Source organism: Trichosurus vulpecula, chromosome 5, assembly GCF_011100635.1.
Source record: "Trichosurus vulpecula isolate mTriVul1 chromosome 5, mTriVul1.pri, whole genome shotgun sequence".
NCBI classification, from domain to species: Eukaryota; Metazoa; Chordata; class Mammalia; order Diprotodontia; family Phalangeridae; genus Trichosurus; species Trichosurus vulpecula.
Genome location: NC_050577.1, coordinates 51,779,474 through 51,802,846, shown reverse-complemented (window position 1 = coordinate 51,802,846; position 23,373 = coordinate 51,779,474). Strand labels below are relative to the sequence as shown.

The 23,373-nt window shown below is 39.0% G+C and overlaps 1 protein-coding gene across 1 annotated transcript in view; it reads left to right on the top strand.

The window, feature by feature from the left end:
* Positions 1 to 23,373, top strand: part of ZNF804B (zinc finger protein 804B) — a 594,276-nt gene that overhangs the window by 512,756 nt on the left and 58,147 nt on the right. The gene's annotated exons all lie outside the window — the stretch shown is intronic.

The window sequence follows — 23,373 nt, the reverse complement described above, 5'->3', positions numbered from 1 at the left end:
AGTGGTTTCTAAGTATCCTCTTCAAATTTATAATAAAACCTATTTAAAACAACAACAACAACAACAAAAACCATTTTGAAGTAAAACCCTTGGAACCCTTATGTTTAATATGAATTTGCAACTCAGTTCTGCCACTTCAATTCACTTATTAAGTGCCTACTATGTGCCAGGCACTGTATCTGTACTGAAGATACAAAAATAGTCAAAAGACAGTCCCTGCCCTCATGGGGCTTAGAATCTAATGGGGGAGAAAACATACAAACAAATGTATACAAAGCAAGCTATAAACAGGCTATACAGGAAATAACTAAAAGAGGGAAAGCACTAGAGTTAAGAGCTTAAGGAAGGCTTCCTGTAGGAGGTGGGATTTTAGTTGGGACTTAAAGGAAGCCAGGAAGGTCAGTAGATGGAGTGGAGGAGAGAAAATATTTGAAAGATGGGGGACAGCCAGAGAGAATGCCTTGAGCTGAGAGATGGAGGGTCTTGTTCATGGAACAATGAGGAGGCCAGTGTCACTGGATTGAAGAACATGTATTGCCTGGGGTGGAGAGGAGAAGGAGAAGGTGTGAGAAGATCGTAAAGGTAGGATGGGGACTAGTTACTAAGGGCTTTGAATGCGAACAGAACATTTTGTATTTGCTTCTGGAGGCAATATGGAACCACTGGAGTTTATTGAGTAGGTGGGGGGTGGGATATGATCAGGCCTATGTTTTAGGAAAATCACTTTAGTGGGTGAATGGAGGGAGGATTAAAGTGGGGAGAGACTTGATGCAGGCAGACCTACCATCAGGCTCTTGCAGTAATTGAGACATGAGGTGATGATGGTCTGTACTAGAGAGATGGCAGTGTCAGAGGAGAGAAGGGATGGACATATTCCAGAAAAGAACAGTTATGCTACCTACCCCATGCAATTTTGAGGGTAGCATTTACATCATTATAGTCGAGAGTGGCAGAAGTCCCTCTTTGCCCTCTACAAAGCCTGGTTCATCTCAAATTAGAAAAAACCAATTGCTTCAGCTCCTGTTCAATTAGTACATAAAACTGTCTTTCATAATACAAAAGCCATTTACTTTCTGCTTTTCCACATATGAAGCTAATCCCTATAATCTCCATTTGCCTCACAAAAGGATTTGTTTTCCCCCTCAAGTGGTTCATTTCAGTGTCAGGCCTCAGAATTCAAACCAGTCCATTCTGAAAACATGTGATCCTACTATGCCTGTGCTGGTCTACTTGGAAAGATTTAGCACAGAAGAGGTCCTGTTTCAATGTGCTGAACCTAGGGTGCAGTGACCTATAACCCATAGAAGGAATTCAGTCTAACAGGGATAAAGTGGGCAGGTTGATTTAGTTCATGATTTCTGTTGTCATTTATTATGATTTGCTCTGGTTTGCGATGCGGCCCTACATGGTTCTATCTACCCAGGTTGCTGTTTAGTTGAGTGTTTGAATCAAAAAGGTGTATGAAAAGAGATGGTACTAACAGGCCGGACTATCTTGCCTTTAAATTTCCATTGAATCCGTTAGCAATGGCTGAACAGAGCATGGCAGAACTGAATGCCTAGTAATTCCAGGTGCCAGATCATGGTTCTGTCTCTAATCTGCCTCCTGGCTCCACATCTGAAGCTCAGGTTCTATGGCATGTGAAGCACAGGACTCTAACAAATCAGAAGGGATGGAGCCTGCCATGTTCTGTAATTCTACTATGGCCTTTTAGAGGAGAGGGGTAGAAAGCTTTATCCTAGAAGGTATAAGAGCATGTAAGGTTCTGTATCTAAGTCTAGGATGGGGTTACATGAATGCAGAGTCTCTACCTAGTATTATGACTCTTTCTTTTATTCATTCAACAAATATTTATTGATTGGCTACTACGTTCAAGGCACTATACTAAGCAAGGTAAAAATATCTCCTTTAATTTGACTTCTCCTGCACTTTCAAATTTGTTCAAATGGTTCAAATGGTTCAAGCTGGGAACATGGATTGAATTATGATTTGTGCTAATTGGGTAAAAACCTATCAATGGAATCTTGACACTAAAGATGATCCTTATGGTTATAGAAGCTAAACTCTCACCTGATACAGGGATTTCCTGTACATCATCTAATTTCTGCTTGATGCTTCTAGCGATAAACACCTTACCATTGGAGAGCCTAACCATGGGTGGGGAACCTGCAGCCTCAAGGCCACATGTGGCCCTCTACATCCTCAAGTGCAGGTCTTTAACTGAATCCCAATTGGGAATTTGTTCTGGGAAGTTTGGATTGAGTCAAAGGCCTGTACTTGAGGACCTAGAAGGTGACTTTGAGGATGCAGGTTCCCCACCCCTGGCCTAACCCATCCCATTATTGGATTGCTCTAAAGCAATATAGGGAATTTTTAAATACTAGAAATGCACATGGAAGGAAGGAAGGAAGACAGGAAGATATAAAGTTCTTTGTTTTTGCTATTTAATACAGGTAACCATTTATCTTCATTTGCTGATTTTTAAAGCCAGTAGTTTAATATCAGACCCAAACAAAATGTTCTCTGAGACAACAGCCTGGAACAGTAATGAAATGATAGATTACAACAACAGTAATAACTTATTTTTGATAATGTGTTTTAAGACTCAGTGAGGTAGATGGTGGAAGTATCAGTGGCACCATTTCGAAGATAAGGAAATGGAGACTTCAAGAGATGAAATGGTTTGGTCAGTATTACACACTTTCTAAGTGTCAGAGCTGGGATTCTAATGCAGGTGTCCTGGTTGCAAATTCAGGGCTTTTTCTAGATGGCACAGAAGATAGAGTAACAGACCTGGAGTCAGGAAGACTCATCTTTCTGGGTTCAAATCTGGCCTCGGACACTTCATAGCTGTGTGACTCTGGGTAAATCACTTAACCCTGTTTGCCTCAGTTCCTTATCTATGAAATGAGATGGAGAAGGAAATGACAAACCATTCTAGTATCTTTGCCAAGAAAACCGTAATTGGGGTCACAAAGAGTGGGACATGGCTGAAAAAAGACTGCAAAACAACACAGACAAGATAGTGTGGAAAGCTCTCGGAATTTGTGAAGTTTTTGTTTTTCTTAGCATAGTGCCTTGCATACAGTGAACACCTGATAGGTAGTTATTGGTGAATAAAAGAATGAATCACAATATTAGTTATCAGAGTATCTTCCATCTTAGATTAAATTTAGACAAGGATTGAAAACTACCATTGATATCAGGGGAAATAAGAATCTACCACAGGTGCTTGGCCCAGAGTTCATGCCTTTATTCTCTATAAATTTGGATTTGTTGATTTTAGTCTCTCCTTTGTCTATGTCCGATACAAAGGTGGAACTGTGAGAAACTGCCAGATCTGGTTGTGCAAATTATAATAAGATCTATTACATTTGCTCATGCCCTAAACTGTTTCTTCTTTTACATAGACAACTGGTTCAATTTCTTTTTTAAAAAATTTCCCTGTATTTTTCAAGAAATATAACATAAATATAAAATTTCTTAGAGCTATATTTGTATTAGATTTCTTCTTTTAGTAGTCCAATTCCCTCATTAATATCTGTTATGTAATTAAGCATTTATTATTTTAATTTTTTTCCTGGAAAACATTGTCTAATGTTAGTTGGTGATCCTGTTGACCTATTTACAAGGCATTTTGGATATATTCTCTTTTCTTACACCCTGAAGATGTTAAAAAAAACCCAGCAAAATCTTTGCCTATGATTTTTCTTCTTTCACCGTTCCTTTCAACATTGTTTTAGCCCATGTCCCAGTTTTCTAATACCGTATTGACTTTTGTTTTGTTACAGTTCCACGATGCCTGAGTTGAATATCATATCAGTCCTTTATAACATAGCAATAATGCCTCTCCTACCATTGTTTAAGGTTAATTTTGTATCTTACCTCTATGATCCTGATGCTTAACACTTACATTTTTTAAATACTTGTCAGGTGTAAGGATCTAGAAAAAGCCCTTGACACTATAGATAAGGTGTTGATTAATGTAATAAGTTTATAACAATGGAATGAACAGATCCCAAATATTATAAGCCATGGACTCTGCCTCAGCCCTTCAGTGATATGCATTGGTGGTAAAAGTGGATGAGTAAATATGTTACTACCAAACCACAGAATCTCTGATTCGAAGGGACCGCAGAGGCTATTTAACCTGTAGCTGACCTAGGGTCCTTTCTCCAATGTCTTCAATAAGCCATCTTCTAGGTTTGGTTGAAGAGTTTAGTAGAAATAATAAGAACTGAACAGCAAGATGGCAATATACCAAGACCAGAGAGTTAAATGATTGACCTTAGTTTAGAGAAAGAAGAGATCACTGTTGGCTAAGGTAGCATGGGATGGCTTTATGGAAATGATGGAAATTGAGCTCAGACTTAAAGGATGAGTAAGAAGTGAACAGATGAAGATTTCGGAAGGAATTCCAGACAGAAGCAGCATGCTTCTGGCTTCAATATTATAGGCTTACCTCTGAGGATAAAGAAAAAAAAAGTCAGTCTACTATTAACAGTGTTGCTAGTGGGATCATGTATTTCTGAGTGAAGTCTGTTAGCAATCATGTAGTCAAAATTCCCACTTCATCCACTTTTTGCTTCTGCTGTAAATGGACATATTTTAGGTTCTGTTTTTGACTTGTGTTCTTCACTTCATAGTAGGTACGTCTCTACTGGCTTTTCTGAACTCAGATTCATTTTCTCTTAACTTACTATAGCTTCCCCTGCTTTGTCCTCCCTCTGTTCCTCATGTATCTCTTACAATATTACACTCTTGCAGGGTGGGAGACTGTGGCAGAAAATAATTTCTTGCTTAAGACTTTAACTTTCTGTATTCTGTCCTTCCCTACGATAGTGTTTTCCCACTGGATTTCAGGAAGATAAGTTTTTGGTCATCTGAAATGTACTTGACAGAATTGCTTTAAAGCCAGTAATGGCTCTCCTTTGTTTTGTCCATTTCTATTTGCAGCTTTATCTTGATGACAAACTTACTTAAATTGCTATTATGGAGCCATTCTATGTCATCTTTTTTTTTTCTCCTTTTCATCAATTGCCCTTGTCTGAGAAGACAATGTTAAATTAAGAAAAAAAACCACTCCTTAGTTTATATTTGATTCTATGATGAGGAGAAGGAAATAAAGTACTGTGCATTCCCTCCTGTTAAGGATTCATTGGTCAGGCAAATTAACTTTCTGAAGATAATTGTTGAGTGCTAGAAGGGGGAAAAAGGGAGAAATTATCTTTTAAGAGTAAGTAGTCCTCTCTAGAGAGGATTTTCATCTTTTGGCACTCTAAAATTAAGGATTTTATGGCACAGTATAGAGGAGAGAGTGTTGGATCTGGAGGCAGGAAGATCTGGGTTTTAATCTCACCTCAGATATTTGGTAGCTGTGTGACTCCGAGAAAGTCATTTAACTTCCCTTGACTTCATTTCCCTCATAGGTGAAATGAGGGAGCTGAATTCACTGACCTCTAATGCCACTTTTAGCTCTGAATGTCTGATCCTCAGATCCTAAGTCTCTTTAGGGATTCTTGCCCACCCAACATATATCTTGCTCACTGATTACTGAAATTCCACCATCAGCCATCCATTTATTGGTGGTAATCCTTTCTACAAAGTTCTTTTAAATAGCACATTTGTTCATTCTTTCCTTTCTTGGCTTCTGAGACATCATACTCTCCTGGTTCTCCTCCTATTACTTTAACCCCCTCTTTTCATGTATCTCCTTTTGTTACTCATCTTCTTCCTGACTCCATAATAGTGAGACAATCAAATCTCTCCAGACTGTGATTCAGGACATCTTCATATACTGAAATAAAATGGCTACTGTAGGTGATGAGCCGCTGTTACTCATCTTCAAGGGATCAGGCGGAAACAGAGAGGTAACGTTTCGCTGGGAAATCCCAGCCAATTCCAGATTTCCAAAAAAGAGTGAGAGAGGAAGAGGGAGAGGAAGGACTATTTCCAAGTTATATTTAAAAAAAACATTTCGTGTTCATGTGAATTAGAATTCCTTCCAAGGCCATTGTCTTCCTATTAATCTTAGCTTTATTCCATTTTCCTACATGAGGAAGATTCTCTGGGTTATTAATGAAACTCAAGCTTTAGATAGGAATAACTTTCTGTAAGCAGGTTTATCCAGAGAGCATAATGTCTCTGTTACCAACTCTACTCCATTCACCCACATAAAGAGAGCAAATAAGGTTTATTAGAGTTTGAAAACATGAGTGTAGATAGGGATGTTCTGCTGTCAGAAAGACATAACCTTTTCTTATTCTTCTGGTAGTGGGGATGAATTATGTTGAATCACCCTCTCTCTCACCTGGATCCCTAGTGACTAATGGTTTATATTGTAAAGAGAGTTGAGTATGCAGTGTATGCTTGGGAAACGGAGTATGCAGTCTCCTCAGCAACAGACCCCTTCTGAGCCTTCATACGCCAAATGTCATCATTGAATGACACAGTGATAGCCATTGTAAAAATTATTGTCATCTATGCTACTTTTGTGGTAGCTGAGGGGAACCATATAAATTCTTTATCTTTTTCCTAGCCCTGTGCAGCTTGTAGATGTAAATCAAATAACTGTGTTCATATATGGACAAGGAGGAAAAACACCATTGGTGATGCTCTAGTTTTAGCAGCCCGTGCACATAAATTTTGATAGTGTTACCTCTGGAAATAAGGGCTGGAAGGCTGTGTTCCAGCTAATGTCGAATCATTAGCTAATGATCAGTGTTAATGCCCACCCCCCAAATTGTCTGATGTTCAGCGTGAAGAAACATGTGAGAAAACATCCACCTCAGAGTATCTCAATTGATCTTCTGATAGTCTCTGGAGTCATTGGTTTGATCAATTGTTAAACTGCATTTCAAGGAAGATTTTCTCGTGTTCCTGACACTGAACATTGGAGTAATGATTAGACATTAGCCCACTGTAGAGTAATTATCACACACACATATATACAAATGCTTACAGTCATATCTGTGTGTGTGTGTGTGTGTGTGTGTGTGTGTGTGTAGTACAATCCCATTGCAATGATTTCCAAGGCACTTTCCACATTCTGTAATAGTATGAACCTTTGCTTTATTCACAGAATAGTTGAAATAAATGAACAATCAGCTGGGGTTTAGATGTCTTTTCCATATGGAGCTTTAAAAAGTGTAATACAAATACTTTTTGCAACATTATGAGTTATATATTAACCGATATATGTTATATATGCATATATACATATATTAAGTATCATATTACAATATATAGTTGATCAATCTCGAAAGTTGAAAGCAACTTAATAGTAATGGTAATAGCTAGCATTTATATAGTACCTACTATATGCTAGTCACCGTGCTAAGCATTTACAAATATTGTCTCATTTGATCCTCACAACAACCTTGGGAGGTAGATGGTATTCTTATTCCCCTTTTATGCTTGAGAAAACTAAAGCAAACATAGGTTAAGTGACTGGCCCAGGGTCACACAGCAAGTAAGTTTCTGAGGCCAGATTTGAAGGCAGGTATTCCTGATTCCAAGCCTGGTGCTCTCTCCACTGAGCCATCTAGCTACTTTCTAGATATATGTGGTTCAGTCTCTTCCTGAACAAGGGTTCTCTTTGTGATCTACTTGACCAGTCTTTGCTTGAAGACCTCCTGTGAGAGCAAAGCCACTACCTAGCCCATAGTGGGCACCTAATAAATCTCTATTGATTGACCAGCTGACCTCCCAAGGCAGCACATCCTACTCTGTGTTGTCCAGTTGTGCCTGACCCCTATTTGGGATTTTCTTTGCAAAGGGACTAGAGGTTTGCCATCTCCTCATTTTACAGATGAGGAAACTGAGGCAAACAGGGCGAAGTAACTTGCCAAGAGTCACACAGCAATTAGGTTTCTGACGCCAGTTTTGAACTCAGGTTTTTCTTACTACATGCCTGTGCCATCTTGCTGCCCAAATCCTACTCTTGTACAACACCAATTATTAGGAAGTTTTTCCTGATACCAAATTGAACTTTTCCTCTGCGCAACTTTTCTTCTAGCTGAGGCATCTATATGAATGATTGGTTTTTTCATAGTCCTGTACACTTTGCAAGTGTAAACCAAATAACTATATTCATATAAACACAGTGGAGAAAGGAACCGTATAAAACGTTGACAAAAGTCATTGCCTTAGTGAATAGAACATAGGGTCTGGAGTCAGGAGACCTGGTCTGAATTTTGAGTTTAACATGTACTAGTTGCTGGGCTATAGGCAAGTCCCTTAAGCTCTGTAAGCCTCAGTTTCCTCATCTGTAAATGGGGGAGATACCTCAAAGTTGCCATCACGATCATAATCTCACAAAGTTGTGAGGAAAACACTTTAAGTAACATGCAAATTTGAGATAGGATGATAATGGTTAATCTGCATCTTCTGTTTTCCTATGTATTGCCAATGTTATACTTACCCAAGTTGCAAGGAGAATGTTTTTCCAGTGCTGTATGATTTCTGACTTCTTTTGACCAGAATTGAGGGTGGAGACGTTCAGTTATCTTAAATATCCCAAACATAAATCACTACAGTAAATACTCCAATACTCTGAGGCAGCTAAGTGGTATGGAGTTTAGAGTTCTGCACGTGGAATCGGGAAGATCTGAGTTCAGATCTGACCTTAGACACTTACAAGCTGTGTGACTCTGGACGGGTCACTTGAACTATGTTTGCCTCGTCTATAAAATAGGGATAATAACAACACCTAATTGTTGTGAGGTCAAATGTCATAGTTTTAAAAAAAATATCTTAGCATAGGACTTGGCCCATGGTAGGCAATACAGAAAGGCTTATTCCCTTCCCTTTCCCAAGCCCAATATCCCAGTGGATGTGTGGTTTCATCAGCGGGAGTATTCCTTTCAGTGACACAAATTTCAATCCAATCATGCTTAAACATTTTGTGCAGCTCTCCATAACGGCCCATATGTTCTCCACAGGGCTCCTCCAGTGTGCTCCAAGCCTTCTTTGCATTCTCCTCCATCAAAAGGATAGCAACGAAATGGGAGGACTGTGCATGCATTCTCTCTCCCTCTCTCTCTCTCTCTCTTTCTCCCTCCCTCTCTCTTTTTCTCTTTCTCTCCCTCTCTCCCTCCTTCTCTCTCTCCCTCCCTCCCTTCCTCCTTCTCTCTCTCTCTCTCTCTCTGTCTCTCTCTGTCTCTCTCTCTGTGTCTGTCTCTCTCTCTCCCTCTCTCTCTCCCTCCCTCTCTCCCTCCTTCTCTCTTTCTCTCTCTCTCTCTCCCTCTCTCTCTCTCTCCCTCCCTCTCTCCCTCTCTCTTTCTCTCTCTTTCTCCCTCCCTCTCTCTTTTTCTCTTTCTCTTCCTCCCTCCCTCTCTCCCTCTCTCTGTCTCTCTCTTTCTCCCTCCCTCTCTCTCTTTCTCTTTCTCTCTCTCTCTCCCTCCCTCTCTCCCTTTCTCTCTCTCTCTCTCTCCCTCCCTCCGTGCCTCTCTCTCTCTCCCTCCCTCTCTCTTCCTTCCTCCCTCCCTCCCTCTCTCTCTCTCTGTCTCTCTCTCTCTCTCTCTCTCTCTCTCCTTTCGTGACATGACTGAGTCATCATCTTTTTCAATCATACATTTCCTTGAGGACATTCTTTTATAACACTTTTTCCGAGTGATTCTTTTCTTTGTGATATAGTGCTATCTACTTAGGCCTATCATTTATGCGCCTCTCTGTTCACCCTTTGGGTGATCCTCAACTGTAGTACTACCCAGGAAATTATAGCAAATTCAATTTTAAAATAATGCACTCTTGAAATTAGATTGTATCTCTGCTTAAGGAAAAAGCAAGTGATCGCTACGTTAGAGGAAAAGCATATATCCTTGGTAAAGCATTTGTGATAGAAATTCTACCATTCTTTTTCTCTTCCCAGGTTGACATGGTGTTTGATAATTTTCTAATATAAGGGCCTAATTTTCTGAAGGTTCAGTCTGTGATACCTGAGTAGCCAGCTATTGCTAGAAAAACCTTGCCGCCAGCCCCTAACTACAAACCCCAGTTTGCATAATAAAGAGTGGACTCAGACCTTTTGGAGTCTGGCAAAGGTTCCTGGGGCTCCCTGACTCCTCCAAGGAATGTCAATAGATAAGATTATCCCATTTAACGATAAACAGTCGGAATCTGTGATCTGTCAGAACCTTTGTTCCTGTACCCCCAGACCACCCTGTGACCTGGCACGTAAATTTCCTATATAACCCACACCTTCACCTCAAAATGGGGCCATTGATTTGGGTAGCACCCCGATGGCCGCCAGCTAATAAATTCTCCATTTAAAACTTATACTCTGTGGAGTGTCTCACTCGCTTCTGGTATAACAGGGCATGGAGCTTATTAGTTTGATGGTCCTACCTGATGATTTTCTTTACTTTCTCATGAAATAATTGTATATAATATAGCCATGTTTCAGTAGCAGAAACTGAATTTTCAAATGCCATTGAACACAGGCTCATGTCTTCAGGCAACAAATTCCAATTTTAAATGTCAACTTGCACGATTCTTTATTTTAATGCCACAAGTCTATGAAGTCCAGTGGGCTTCATTAAAATCTGCTACACCAGGTGCCCTATGAATGCATTTCTGCTTTCTGATCCTGGTAAGCAAAGAAGACAAATTAGCAGTATTCATCTTTGGAAATTGCATGTTGTTTAGAATAATGAGATTCCTTTAATCATTAGTACTTAAGAAATCTCTAGGAAATAATGTGGAGATTCCTTTAAATTTAATGGCTAGATAAGCTAAATTTGTCATTAAATGTTAGTTGCAAAAGACTTACACTTGCTATTCTTTAAAGTGAATGCTAATTAACATGCAAATGAGCAATTTAACCCCCTTTAAATTGGAAAAACCCAGGGGACACTTAATTTCATAGTTGTTAATGATGGCCAAATGATTGTAAGACAATTCTTACTATTTCATTATGCAAGGAATTACAGAAATGTAGGATCAGATTGGAACATTTAAAATAGAGCCTGAATCAGATGGTTCTGTCAGAAGAAAGAATATTTTCTGTTAGTTTTTTCTGCAACTTGACTTTCTGCTCTGCTCAGAGCCCACCAACGGCTAGGTTAAGCTGGTGAATTTCTACATCAGGGGTATGTCATGAGGCCCTGCTGGCAGGCCAGGCCCCGGTCACAGATTATGATTTTTTTCCCTTTTGATAGGTGTGGAGGCAGATAAAGAATCTGTTCTGGTTTTCTCGTTCTATATAGTGGACCAGCTAATACCTATTTCAGGCCCTGTTTCCCTCTTGCCTTGACCCTGTCCCAGAGATTATTGGGTCCCAGGATTTAGACCTGGAATGGACTTTGATTCAACTCAAGCCAACAAACATGTATTCATCATTATCATCATCATCATCATCATCATCATCATCTTATTATTATGTATGAATATGTTTATATGAATATATAATTTATATTTAGGTATTTAAATGAATATATAATTTATATTCCATTATAGTATATTAATTATATTTTATTATATGATACCATATTAATTATATGTATAAGGCATCATGACATAGACCAGGGCTGTTCAACCTTAGGTTTTTGTTGAAACAATAGACAATATATTTTGATTTGCCATTTTAGTGAGAGCTCTGTGGTAGATCAGCTTCATTTGCTAAAGCATTTATGTAAATTACTCTGCTTGTAGGCGGGCTGCATAAATCGCATTGCAGCAGGGCAATATTCAGCCTGAGGTCCACATTTTGGACAGCCCTGACATAGAGGATAGAGAGCTGGCCTCAGAGTCAGGATGAATGATGCATGAATTCCTGTCTCTGAAACAATGGCTTTGTGACTCTGATAAATTGGTTAAACTCTCAGTGTCCCCAGCCAATACTCTATTACTACATGTTATAAAGAAGGTACTGACCTGGAATGGGAGAGAGAATTTCCTCACTGAGAGGTCCCTATTCCACTAAAATTACAGATCTGGCTTCTTTTTTAATAATATTTTATTTTCCCCCAATTACATGTAAAGGCATGTTTTAATGCTCATTTTTTCGAAATGTTGAGTTCTCTGAGATCATAAGCAATCCAATACATGTGCAATCATGCAAAATATATTTCTATATTAGTTATGTTGATAGATCTAGTCCTAAAAAATTAAAGCTTGCCTGCCCTCAGAGTCTTATATTCTACCTAGAGAATATGATATACACATAAAAAGACATTTGTTATTGTTACTTTTCAGTTATGTCTGACTCTTCATGACCTCATTGTAGGTTTTCTTGGTAGAGATACTGCAGTGATTTGCCATTTCCTTCTCCAGCTCAGTTTTTTTAAAGAAGTATTGTTTATTTACTTATTTATTTGCTCTATCTTTCTATCTTACAGATAAGGAGCTGAGCCAAATAGGGTTAAGTGACTCTCCCAGAATCACAGGGCTAAGAAGTGTCTGAGGCCAAAGTTAAGCTCAGGAATAAAAGTATTCCTTATTCCAGGCCTGGTGCTCTATCCACTGCACCACCTAGCTACCCCCACAAAAAGGCAGAGTGTGAGGAAAATGGAGGTTGGGAAAGAACAGTAATGATTGGGGGATGGCATATTAGGAGTTGTCTTTTGAATTAAGATTCAAGGGAAAAAAAAAAGCTGTGTTTTTGAGAGTTCAAGGTCAAGAGAGAGCAGATGCCTGGCAGAGATACAGCTCCTGTGGGTGGATACTCTGGACATTTCCCTGGGTCTGTACAGCCCACCGCCCCATAGGGCAGCATGCATTTTGGGTGATGAGGAGGATATAATGAACCCCTCACTGAAGTGCCATCCTATGGGGAAGCCCTACTATTGACAGAATCCCTTTACATGAACATGGAGAGGAATTAAATTGGCCAGAGTCTCACAGCATAGCAGATCTGGGACCATTTCCTCCCTACCCTTCTTTTTATGGATTAACAGTGGAAAGCATGAGAATTGTATTTTCAGCTGGCATGGCTGAGGGAAGTCTAGTAATTATTCCCCTCCTCATTAATCCCCTTATGTAAACACCTGCTCTTCCACAAAATCCCATGTTAACTAATTAAAGCATTTTATCTCATTACTCATAATAAAGTAGAGACCAGTAGCATAAGAATAAAAACATTCTCTATGAAGCTGAATTGATAGTCATAACATAAATTTGAGTTATGAAATGCTAACATTTAGGAGTGGGTGCTTTAAGTTTCTAGGTTTATCAGGTAATTAAAAAAAATAACAGCCTGATCCTGTAAGTGAATATGGAATGGGTGAGAGGCAGAGTGGTACAGGACAGAGGGCCAACCTTGGTGTAGAGATTAAAGAGCCTTTGATGCTGACTACCTGTCTGACCTTGGGAAATCAGTTACTGCACTTGACCCTTAGTTTCTTTTTTCATAAAATGAGGAATTAGATTTGATAAACTCTTGGCTCTCTTCCAGTGGTAGATCTGTGATCCTCCAATATGCATTGGTGGAGAGAGTTCCACATCTGGAGTTCCTCATGTTAATTAAAGCATAGGTCCAGACCTCTCTTCTCCCTGCAAAGGAGAAAAAAAAAGTAATCAGTATAAATTATAAACAACCACAATGGGGATGGAGAGTGTGAAATAAAAATATAAGGAATCTTTTTGCTGGCATCCCATTCTGTGTCAAAGACAAGGGATGGAGGTGGAGGGAGGAGATTTTTTTTTTCTGAAAACGCTTGGCTGGGGGCACAGGCTCTATATTGGTCAGTGAGTTAAGCAAAAGAAAGCAACTGTGATCCTTAGTCCCTTCAATATTCTGTTGCAGTGTATTCATAATGGATATTGACTTTAGGTTATCTTGACCCTAAATCCATAAGGTAAACCTACCCTTTGGTGGTTGTAGACCAAGCTTGAAGAGCTCAGGGCCAAGTTCATTCAATGGAAAGTGTTATGGCTACTTTTCATACCACTGACCGTAAGAGAGATAAATTGGAAAGTTTTCTTCATTTTAACCAGCCCCTCATGAATAATTTCTTCATAGGGAAACACCTTCTCTTGTACTTCTTTTTAATTACCTTAATGTGTCTGTATTTTTTCTTACTGTATTTGAAATCAGAAAAAAAAAATGAGGATTTACAATGATGTCTAATCAAACCATTTTGATCTGGTTGAAAATGTATAACGTAACACTCACCTGCAACATAGCTAAACAACCTACCACATTTGGGAAGGTTGAAGCAGCATACATATCTGTATCCCATAATGTGTAATACGCCTTGGACCATCAGTTTCAGCATGGGCTATTTTGCACATGTGACTTTCTTTTTTAAAGAGTATATGTTTTTTTTAATTGTACTATGTTACAGAAATGTCTATTTTATTCCACAAATTAAAAATAAAATAAAATTTTAAAAGAACATATGATAATGCCAAGAAAAAATGCCAGTGATGGCCAGGTGATTCTGTTTGAGAAGTTGTTGCTATGCATGGCTCAACAGTACTTATGATGAGAGTTTATATAATAGCATTCTCTTCTCAAAGGCAGCTAGGTGGTACAGTGGATAGAGTACCAGGCCTGGAGTCAGGAAGACTCATCTTTCTGAGTTCAAACCTGACCTCAGACACTTACTAGCTGTGTGACCCTGGACAAAACCCTTAAACTTGTTTGCCTCAGTTTCCTCATCTGTAAAGTGAGCTGGAGAAGGAAATAACAAACCACTCTAGTACATTTGTCAAGAAAACCCCAAATGGGACATGATTGAATAACAAAATTCTGCCCTCTTTCTTGCATCTTGTACATATATTGAGTTGAATCATAGTGAGACAATGGACTTTGTCTTACTGTGGGAATGTTTTAGCTCTAATAAAGCACTTATTGAATTCAGTATCACAATGATCTCCAGAGTCATGCTATGGAATATCCTCCAGTGCATTGGGATCTTAATTTTTTTAGTGTGTTATGGATCCCTTTGCCAGTCTGGAGAAGTTTATGGACCCCTCACTGAATAATTTTTAATGCAGAAAATAAAATAGGATGAGAAAGGAACCTTAAAGGATATAATTTTTCCCCCCATCCAAGTTTGTTGTACAAGTCATTTTAGTTGTATCTGACTCTTCATGACCCCATTTGGAGTTTTCTTGGGAAAGATACTAGAATGATTTGCCATTTTCTTCTCTAGCTCATTTTTCAGATGAAGAAACTGAGGGCAACAGGTTATGTGACTTGTCCAGGGTCACATAGCTAGTCAGTGTCTGAGGCTGGATTTGAACTTAAGTCTTCCTGACTCCAGGCCCTAGATATCCAACATCAGAGATGGCCCAAAACCTATCACTAAATCTCTTAGGGATACTTGTATCCCAGGTTAGATGCCTCTGTTGTGATGGATATATTTTTACAAATTCCATCTACCTGGAATAAGATCTTTTTAAAATTGGTGCCTTTTCTTTTGCATTGACTCTTTCCCTCTCGTCTTCTTTGCCAATTTGTTGGGTGGGAGGTGTTTTGATTAGCATTCCTTCTATTAGTAGAGATTTGGTCCCATCTTCCACCTGATTAGAAATGCTCTGTTGTTCCTGAGGACTTTGTTCATATCCTTTGTCTATGATCAGCAGTAGAGAAAGGTTCTTGTTCATATATATTCATTTAAATTCCCTTTGTATCTTGGATATATGCAAAGATTTTCTCCCATTTGACAATTTCCTTTCTTATCATAGTTGTATTAATTTTATTTGTGCAAAGCCTTTTCAACTTCTTATAATTGGAATTATCTATTCTACCTTTTGTAATTCACTCTGTCCTTTGGTTAAGAATTTTCCCCCTCATCACAGGTAAGAAGATTCCTATATTCCTTTGGACAAATTTTCTCAACAGCTTGCCAAAAAAACATCCTTCTAAGAGGTTTTTATTCTCCTATCAAACACTAGACTATTGAGTTCAATTGTTAGAATGTTACTTTCAGAGGAATCTTAGAGATCATACAGGTCAGAAGTATCAAACACATTGCCTGTGTCTCCTGATTGCTCCCAAACTGGATTGAGATGTGTTGGGGAAAAATTGAACAAAATAAATAAAAATACAACAAAATGAATAGTGCATGTCAAAACTAAGTCAATAAGCAGCCTTCAGGGGTCCTTATATACGGAATAATGGCCCATTTTCTGTTTCTCTTTGAGTTTGACACCACTGATGCAGTCCGACTGCCTCTATTTAGAAATAACCATAGCTGGCCTGTCATCATCTGTACAACAGTCTTTACCCACTTGATTTTCTTCCTTTGTTTAACCAAATTCCCCTGAGTGATCCTGGATCTCTCTTTAATGTACTTGAGTTTGTAACAAACGCTATATGCAATGGAGACGTGTAGAGGACCATGCCATCTCCAGGGAACCCCTCCACTAGCTTTAGTAAGCTTTGGAAATGTCAATGAATACTTCCATCACCATTGAAGTAATTGTTGACATTTGCATAACACTTTGAAGTTTCCTAAGTTAAGTCCTTTGCATAGGAGCCTCCCAATGAGCTTGGGAGGGAAGTACTACCAATATTTATTGTCCCCATTCTGCAGATGAGACCTGGAGAGGTTAATTAAACTATTTGCTAATCATAGCACAAAACTCGAATCCAGTGAGATAACCTATGTAAAGAACTTTGCAAACTTTAAAGAATACTATATAAATACTAAAACGATTAATGATTATCCAAAAGCAATATTCAGACTCAGGTTTCTTCTAACCCTGTTTCCCTAATGAGGGAATACTGAGGTCTGGGGTGTCTATAGACATAAAATAGCTTTCCCATAGTCACATGTGTAGTAAGTAGCTGGGCCAAGATTTGCACCCAAGTCTTTTGCCTCCAAAATCCTGTTGTAGTAGAGGCTTACAAGATTGCCTAGACATAAAATATAGTACAATTTTAAAAATGACTTTGGGGCTTTCAGTATAATACAAAAAACCTTAAATAGAGGTCCAGATGTCCTGAAGATCAGATTATAGGTAATTGAGGAAATCTTGGAGTAAAATAGAAAAAAATATGCCTATTTTGTGCTAGAAATTTGCTACATAAAATACAAGTTTTTGATACTTACTCTATACTTTGTAATAATTATTTTAAAATGTAATTCCATATTATTTCAGGGAGAAAAACAACATTGAAATGGTCATATGGCTCTCTTATTCGTAGTTCACAAAACACGGAACAAAGTTTGAGAAATGCTAATATAAGTGAAGTTGGTCCCTCAGAATGTGCTACTGCCCCTCTGTGGTACTCACTCCCTCTCTTCTTTCAATGTTAACTATTTCAGGAACCTGGTACCCTTATGCTAAGGTACTCCAACCAGACTTGTCCAGCTTGGGCAATACCAAGTTCTGAGCTTTTCCACTCATCAATTAAAAACAGGTCTTTGTTGCATTGTGTGAAAGTCCATTGGGGTTGGGGAAAAGGGAAGGGGAGGAAAGTCTGTCTAATCTGATATGCTAATTCAAGCTAAAATGCAAATGAATGCTAACCCTACATATTGTATTCTCCCTACATATTGCCTTTAGGAGGTAGTACTGGAAATTTCAGGTAGGAAGGCAGGCACATAGATTTCTGAACTACAAAGACAATTTTTGTTTCTTTTCAATCACAACATGTAGGCTAGCTCTGGAGGAATGGCAAAAATAAGCAAAATACCCCTAGAGATTCTTTATAATTATATTCAGCTTAGATTTAAGAAAAAAGAGTTTTATCTTATTTTCATTGATACAGTTTGCTTTTGAATATATTTCTCCCTCTCCCCTCCCCAGTGATCTCTTATAACAAAGATTAGCCAGCATATCAACAGCATCTAAGAGAGTGTTCAGGATTCCACAACCATAGGGAGCCATAGTTCTACAGTGAAGGGAAGGAGGCCTACTTTCTCACCTCTTCTTTGCCTTTCTAACTATATAGCCTTCAGTTTTGTTTCATTTTCTTTTCATTTTGGGGGTTATTCTTTCCAATTACATTTTTGTAGCCATTGTATATTTCATTTTCCTGTCTCTGTTTAATTCATCCAGTATTAGCTTGTATTGATCTGCACAAGTTATTGTATTATATTAAATGCCACAGTTTATTGAGTTACTCCTTGACTAATTCATATCTATATTGTTTCTGGGTTTTTTGTTGCTACCTAAAGATCTGCTATGAATATTTTGATATATGTGGGACCTTGTTTTCCACATTTGATCTCCTTGGAATCTGTGTGTAGCAGTGGGATCTCTAGGTCACAGAGTACGAATATTTTCATCGCTTTTTAAAAAAGCATTACTTCAGGTTATACAGGGTGTTCCTAAAGTCTGGAGACATAGGCAAAAATGCATATTTTGAGATATTTGGATTATTAACAGAACTTAACCCTCTTGACTTCTTTTTCTGGGGTAAGCTAAAGAAGAAGGTATACTCAATGAAAATCACAGATGCAACACACTTGACAGAATGCATAAAGAGCGAATGTGCTAAAACTGACAGCAATGTGGAGTTATTGTATCGAGTTCACATGAATCTTGCAAAGTGCATCAACCTTTGCATCACAAATGATAGAAATCATATTGAAGATGTTATTTGTTAATATTCTTATTAAATAAAATGTGGTTGAAAATTTCATTCATTTTATTTCTTGAAAATATGCATTTTTGCCTGTGTGTCTGGACTTTAGGAACACCCTGTATTTAAATCATTAAATCCAACTTGGGATTAAAAAAAAAAAACTCAAGTAGAATCTAATAATTGAGCATAATAATGCAACAGAATAGCCCCATTGGATTCCCTCTCTTTTTCATCACTTCTACCACATTCTCACATCCAGCCTTTCTCTTTACTCATCCTGCTATCCCCTTAGTTCAGACCCTTGGCCCTTTCACCTAGACTCTTGTGATCACTTCTGAATTGGTCTCTTGCCTTTCACCTCTCTCCATTCCAGTCCGTCTTTCACATAGCGTTCAATGAAATTTTAATTAAGTACAATCTCACCATGCCATTCTTGAAGGTAATAAATTTTTGTGTTTCCTATTGCCTCTAGGGCAGCTAGGTGGCACAGTGGTTTGAGTGCCAGACCTAGAATCAGGAAGACTCATCTTCATGAATTCAAATCTGGCCTCAGACACTTACTAGCTGGGTGACCCTGGACAAGTCACGTAACCCTATTTGTCTCAGTTCCTCATCTGTAAAATGAGCTGAGGAAAGAAATGGCAAACTCTCCAATACTTTTGCCAAGAAAACCCCAAAATGGGGTCATGAAGAGTCAGAAATGACTGAAATAACTCAACAACAAATTGCCTGTAGGATAAAATAGAAATGCCTCTGTGTTCCTTTGAAAGATTTTTTCACAACCTCACCCTAAACTATCTTTCCAGTCTCATTATATATTACTCACATTCTTGCACTTTATGATCCTGCCAAATGTGCTTTCTTTCTGGTCCTAGGATCTTTTCAGTGGATGTCCACTATTCTTGAAATGCACTCCTTTTTCACCTCAACCCCATAGAATGCTTTTCTTTCTTCAAGGTTCATCTTAGACACTGTCTCCTACATGAAGCTGTTTCTGATCCTCCCAACTGCTAGTCCTCTCCTCTCTAATTATTGTATTTATTTATATTTATTCTCTATATACTGAGATATGGACTCATATCCCCCATTAAAACATAAGCATCTTGGAAGTGGAGATAATTTCATTCTTTGTATTTGTATTCCCAGCAGCTGGCATGTAGTTGGCACTTAATAAATACTTGTTGGTTGGCTGATGATTTTCTCTGAACCCTGTTCTTAATTTTTTTACAAATGTTCTAGCCCCTGTCCCTGTGCCTATGGATTTATCTGGCAACTGTTTGGTATTTGACCCTGTGCTAGGTCCTGGGGGCACAAAAACTAAACATGACTATTTCCCATTCACAGGGAGCTTCAACAAAGTTGACTTTGTATTATATATATATATATATATATATATATATATATATATATATATATATATATATATATATGTATGTATGTATATATATATATGTATATATATATGTATATATATATAAAAAATTAAACTACTGACACATGGTATCCCTTCTTGTTTGTCACTGCTATTCATGTGGTTAGGGGTGCAGGGACCCCAAAACTATCAAGTACAGGGTGGAGTGATCTAGTGTTGCGGCTCGGCCTCGCAACTTTCTCGGGGTTCCCCCCAAGACCCAGGCCTTTGCCTAGCAAAAGGCCTGATCTCACGGAGAATGAATGGGGCAGGAGCCGAAAGATGGTGAATGACTCCGTTTATTGTTTCAGCAAGCGGCATTTTTATATCTTTAGTGACGTAGGTACATTCTTTGGTTACGTGGGTCAAGGACAGGTAAAAATCAAAACACCTGGATACTAGGACCGCCCCGACTCCGCCTACTCTCCTCCCCTTCTCTTCCCGTGCTAACCCGAAGCTCCCTGCGGGCAGGCAGTCCAGGCAAAGAACCAGAAGTTCCATGTGCTCTGGCAAGCCCAGACAGAGAGCCAGAAGTTCCATGTGCTCAGGCAGGTCCGGGCAAAGACCTGGAATTGCTAGGGAGGCAACAAAGGCGAGACCCCTCCTCCTGGCTCCACCCATATCTCAGGGTCCTGAGTTTATCTCAGCAGGCCCCTGGACGTGGAGGTCCAAGGAGGGCAGGGCTCGGCTCTAACTCTGCCCGTAACAATCTAGAAAGAATTTGTAGACTCAAGCAGTCTCAAGAGTCAAGTGGCAAACATTTATTGTAATGCTAATAAAGCAGGCAGATCTCTTTAGGGAACTTGAAACTTAATGAGGGTGATGTTAAAGCTGATATAGAAAAAGTTCAGTGAATGTGCCAAGTAGGATAGTTAGGTGGTATGGGGAGGGATCAAGGAATGGTTAGCTCCTAAAGGAACATAAAGTTTTTGTACCTTGGGTGCAGGCATCATTTACTACTAGAAACCCTTGAAAGGGGGAAGGGGGCTTCTAAGGGATGTGTTTTTGGTCTGCTAAGTCTGTAACAAGGTAGCCTTGAGAATTGACATCTATAGCTTTGTTGAGGTTTAAGGGTTATAGGGGTGCTCAGGACCCCAAAATACTGGCACGCTATGCTGGGTCCTGCTCGAATGAATTCGACCCAAGTCTTCTTACATCCAAAGAAAAACGAAGTTTATTAAAGATTTGCCATATTGGCCAGACTCTTAAGGAACGTGAGCACTTGTGATGCTTGTATTGACAAGTGGATCAGAACAACCTGAGCTGAGCTAGATTGAATCTGAGTACCTTCATGGAGGCAAGATGAGACTTATATACAGAAAGATTGTGGGATGGATCTAAAGGTGATGGGAGGAGGGGTTTAGGGAGGATCTTGATGGGACTGGGGTGATGGGGGTGGGGTTGGGGTGGGGGAGGGACTGGGTTGAGGTCAAACTCCAAGAAAGGCATTAAGGGTGGGAAATAGCTGAAGGCTACCTGGAGATGACAGACAATAGAGGGCTAGGGTAACAAATTTGGATATAGATATTTTGATAAGCTCAAGAGTGGGAAACAGCTGGAGGAAATGTGGAGGTTATCAGACAATGGAAGGCTAGGCTAGGTTATTTGGACATGAAAAGCCAGATAAAGTAGGAAGATTCAAGGTGAGTCCAAGGAGGTTCCCAGATTCTATACCACATCAGCTTCACCTCTGGATTGTATAAGGTAACTGTGGGAATTAGTACATGACAGTTCTGCTGGTACAAGATAGTCCTGTTCATACAGGGGAAATTCTATAGAGGTCAGCTTGTTCTTGTAACAGGGAGAGATAGTTTGCCTCACTGGGGCCCACTCATAAGTTGTTGCCAGAGATAGGATTTTTGGGCTGGGGAAAGGTATGGTACTAGGGCTGGGGTCCAAGTACCCCATCACTACTGTTACCAATTTTCTAGGAAGTCTAATAGAAATTTGAGGTGAGGAAAGGCTCTGCCATTCCCTTTCCTTCCTATTCAATGAAATCCTATCAGTCAGATAAATTGCTTGGGGTAAATGGGGTGGTTAATAGGGCACTCAGGTTAGGTTCTGTATTCTATTGAAACAGAAATTGAACATAAATAGCCTTGCCAGATGACCTGAAGCTGACCCTCCTTCATTTGTTGTCTCTTCTAATTATAATGCAAGCTCTTTGAGAGCAAAAATGGGCTCCCTCTTCTTTTTGTCATTCCTAGGCATTACCCCAGTGCTTGCTAAATACCACAGTACATTCTTAGTAAATGTTTTTCCATTCTATCCTATTCCATTCTTCATCACTAAGGAGTAAGAGTGAAAGGAAGAGAAATTCAGCTTTTGAAAATTAATAGAAAGGTAAACTATGGGCCAAGGCTAAATAGATTTAGAGCCTGAAGCAATATTAAAGATCATTTTACTGCTGGAGAAACTAAGTCTCAGAAAGATTAAGGGGCTTGCTGAAGGTCACATAACTGGCAAGCAGCACAGATGGGATTCAAACCCAGGTTCTCCAATTCCTAATCTTCATCCACCTTTCCCTAGCATTCCCATGTAGATTTATACACTTTTTAGTCTCCTATTTTTCTATACTTTGCTTTTCCTTTCTAGGTCAAACAGAAAAGTCAGGGACTGACTTCTAAGCTTTTAGTACAAGTTGGGGTCAGCTTTTCAGTAACTCTTCTTACAGAGTGAATGAGAGGATTAAAATGGATTAAGTACTAAGTGATAATAACTGTACTTATAAAAAGTAAGATTTGATGAAAACTTGGGCTTACAAAATAAAGGAGCTCTAAACTGCCTAATATACTTCTCTCCATTCAGCCTTTATATGTACTAGTCCATATTATATAAATTTCACCAAACTGAGTGGGATGGTGAAGACCTCTCATAAAATCTAAACCTCAGCCTTTCTGTAAATTGGGTGGGATAAATAAAAGTGAGGACTTTTTAATGTGCCTCAGGGCTTCTGATTGACAGCTAGGCCTAAGTTTCGAGTTATTAAAAATCACCTGACCTGGAGGACCTGTAGGAATCCAAAACTTAGATCAGCCTGACCCCCTCCCCCTCCCCCAGTACAAGTCTCGCCAAATAAGGATAAAAGTTCTTAAGAGTTGGTATTGGCTAAATTAGCGTTTTCTTGTTACTTGTACCTGGGGTAGTAGATTTCCATGTTTAGATTGTGAGCCTGAACTCCACCAATGAGAATAAAAGGTCAGTGGTGGGTGGGGGCTGTTTGTGCTAGGGTATATAGCTGAGTACCTCCTCTCCCTACTGATTGTCTATTTTTGGGAGACTGCCCTTTCCCACAGGATAGTAATAAAATTCATTTCTACTTTCTACTTGAGAACCCTCTGAGTTTAATTTTGGGTGAAGTTGCTGTCCCACACAAAACTTTAAAAAAACAATTTGAAATCTCTGCTCTGTGAAATGTACCATCTAGATAAGGGTTCTTAACCTTTGTGTGTATATGAGAGAGAAAGATGAATCCCTT